The sequence below is a fragment of the Triticum dicoccoides genome, chromosome 1B (assembly GCF_002162155.2).
Source record: "Triticum dicoccoides isolate Atlit2015 ecotype Zavitan chromosome 1B, WEW_v2.0, whole genome shotgun sequence".
Taxonomy (NCBI): Eukaryota; Viridiplantae; Streptophyta; class Magnoliopsida; order Poales; family Poaceae; genus Triticum; species Triticum dicoccoides.
Genome location: NC_041381.1, coordinates 712,199,732 through 712,203,152, shown reverse-complemented (window position 1 = coordinate 712,203,152; position 3,421 = coordinate 712,199,732). Strand labels below are relative to the sequence as shown.

General features: G+C 48.5%; 1 pseudogene; it reads left to right on the top strand.

Annotated features, from left to right (window-relative positions):
• The first annotated feature begins 835 nt into the window (after positions 1-835).
• Positions 836-2,396, top strand: LOC119349899 (annotated as a pseudogene).
• The last annotated feature ends 1,025 nt before the right edge of the window (positions 2,397-3,421 follow it).

Below are 3,421 nucleotides of genomic sequence, written 5' to 3'. Positions count from 1 at the left end.
TCTATTCCAAGGTTTCTTCATACGCCACTTATCCAGATCTGGTTACTTCCATTGCTTATTCTATTCTTCTAGAGTCTCAAGTTTCTAGTATTTTCGTTTTTGTTCGTTCGTTGCTTCTTCTATTCTTCTAGAGTGTCAAGTTTCTAGTATTTTCGTTTTTGTTCGTTCGTTGCTTCTTCTATTCTTCTAGAGTCTCAAGTTTCTAGTATTTTCGTTTTTGTTCGTTCGTTGCTTTGCGTGGCACGAAAGTGTAGGGATGCTATTCGGGTGCCAATCCCTGGTGAGACACCAGCAATCGTCCCCAACGGGGATCGATCCGGGGCGGGCTGCCTGGCCACTGCCAAGCCAAACCAGTGCTGAGCAACACTTGTCAAGATACCGTCACTTGGAAAGATGGCATCAATATTGTACTAAACCTGGACACCTAGCGCCCTGGGGACACACGGTAGTTACTACTCCTAACCCGCCGGCCACAAGGTGATGTGGTGCTTGAGTGAACAATTAGGTAGGGTCGAAGTGCACGGACTTCAGAACCATGGGTCCAAACGAGGATCTTTTTTTTGTAGGTCATCTCTTGTTTTGCCCCTTGAGAAATGCTATTGTCTTGAACATGCATCAAGGGGTGGGTTTTAACGAATCCCCCCAAAAATGAAATAATGAAAAGAAACTGTTGTGGAAATATAATCTTCTCAACGAGAGGTCCAAATTGTTTACTAAGGTGAATGGGAAACTACGTCCACACAGCGAGGATAGGAGGAGGCTACAACTAGAAGTAGTAACCTCAAACCAAGCCGCAAAAGGAAGCTTCCCTGAACAAAAAAAAACCCGCAAAAGGAAGCTAGCTACTAGGAAACCATGCGCATGCATCTATATCTATAAGAAGGTACTACGTTTTCTCTACGTAAGGAAGAAGCAAGAAGCAGGTAGCAGCTAGCATACCACACTCGATCGATCATACACATACACCATGCCGGCCGCGCAGCACATCGAACGAGACCAAGACCTCGCCATGAGCAGCGACGAGTTACTTCAAGCTCAGCTGGAGCTCTACCACCACGGCCTCGCCTTCGTCAAGTCACTGGCGCTCAAGGCCGCCACGGACCTGCGCATCCCCGACGCCATCCACCGCCGCGGCGGCGCCGCCACCTTGTCCGAGCTGGCCTCCGACACCGGGATCCACCCCACGAAGCGCTCCAACCTCCGGCGGGTCATGCGGGTGCTCACCACCACCGGGGTATTCTCCATTGTCCAAGGCAAAGGCAGCAACGACCACGCCGGTGATGGCGCTGCGTATTACAAGCTCACGCGGGTCTCCCGGCTCCTTGTCGAGAGATCACCATCGTCAACACGTTATGCTGGACCTCTCTCCTCAAAATGCCCGAGTGGTTTACCCAAGGCCAAGAGGGAGAGTCGGCACAGTCGCACTCGCTCGTCCAGCTGGCCAACGGCTGCACGTTCTGGGACACCACCAAGGTCGATGGCGGCTTGTTCAACGACGGCATGGCCGCGGACAGCCGCATCGCCATGAAGGTCCTGTTGAAGGAGCACGGCGGAGCGTTCGGGGAAGTGAAAAGCTCGCTGGTGGACATCGGCGGCAACCATGGCGCTACCGCGTCGGCCGTGGCGAGAGCGTTCCTGCACCTCAAGTGCACCGTTCTGGACCTCGCACACGTCATCGCCGCGGCTCCCGCCAGCGACATTTTGACCTTCGTCGCCGGAAATATGTTCGAGTATGTCCCACCTGCGGATGCTGTTCTACTCAAGGTAATTTTTTATTTTTATTTTTATTTTTGGATATGTTCTTCTTTTTTCTGCTGGTCTACTATGCTAATGGGATATAATATGTATGTTTGGTTCCAGTGGATTTTGCATGACTGGAAACACGAAGATTGCGTCAAGATAATGCGCCGGTGCAAGGAAGCAATCCCAGCGAAAGAAGCCGGAGGAAAGGTGATAATCATCGACATGGTGGTGGGATATCCGGTGACTCAGCCCAACCATTCCAAAGAGGCGCAGGTTTTGTTAGATATCTACATGATGGGCTCCGATGGAATGGAGCGAGAGGAAAACGAGTGGAGCTTGATTTTCTCCGAAGCCGGGTTCAGCGACTACAAGATCACTCCAACCAATGGGATTCGATCAATTATCGAAGTATACCCTTAAATGTACTTACTTCCACTTCGGAGATACTATCTCCTTCCGTCCGTACGTGTTTATTAGTCTTGCACGTGTAATTAACTTGGTAAATTAGCAGCCAAGATACACGTGCAAGACTTATAAACTGGAAAGGAAGGAGTCGTCATTTGATTTGTAATAAATCTCACCAGGAACTCTTTGTATTATTGCATTTAAGTTTTACTTTTCGTTTATAGATTTTTCAAATTTGCTTCTCTTTAGTTTATTTCATTTTTTCCACTCATTGTACCAATCCTATGAAATCTACATAAATTGTTCTTTTCTTTACATATATTATCATTTCCTCTGCAGTTACCAAACATTTACACGTGTATTTGTTCTACTCCCGCCGATCCAAATTATTTGTCGTAGCTATAGAGTCTTTACTCTGCAAGTACATAGTCCGGTCTCAATGAGTTGTTAGCATGAAATAACTATCCCACTTGTCCAAAATGTTGTGAACACCACGGCTTTCTGATTGCATGATAAAATGTGATGACTATTCAGTGGATTAGTGGGTGTTGGGAGGGGTTGGTGGGAAGAGAGACGAAAAAAACCCAGCGAAAATAAACCGCAGAGACGATTCACCAACTCGGATCGTTTGGTACGGAGGTGGACAGGGCAAGTAAAAACGAGTGCGGATTTATCTTTTGGTACGGAGGTGGACAGGGCACCGTGTTCCACGAGGGCCCGTATCGTTTTTTGTTTTGTTTTGTTTTTTTGGTGAAACACGCGGTCTGGTCACGCTCCTCGTGACCCACAGGACGCCCGCCGCATTTAGATGCATGCATGCAGACAGTAGGATTGGATTGGTAGGCACTGTACCAAGCATGCAAAGACCATAGGATTGGATTGGATTGGATTGTTATTATCGAGATGCATGCATGCAGACAGTATGCTCAAAAACCTCCACAGCCCACATGCAGCAGCACCAAGCATGCAAAGACCATACTACTAGTGCATTTGTTTGGACGTATAAAGTATCGATGCTTCACGCTAGCTGATACATTGACGGTGTGGCCGGGACTAGACCAACAACGGCACGTGCCTACTACGAAGACTTGTCTTTCTTTGATCATCTCCAGCAGCAGTAGCTCTATAACAAACCCATTCGAAGCCTGGCTATGGACAAGGACGAGCCCGTCATCTCTTTCTCAATTACTTGGCGGGCGTGCATGTCATCTGGACCGCGTGAACCCAACAAGGCCTGGACCGATGTGACCTGCAGACCGCGTGTTCCACGACC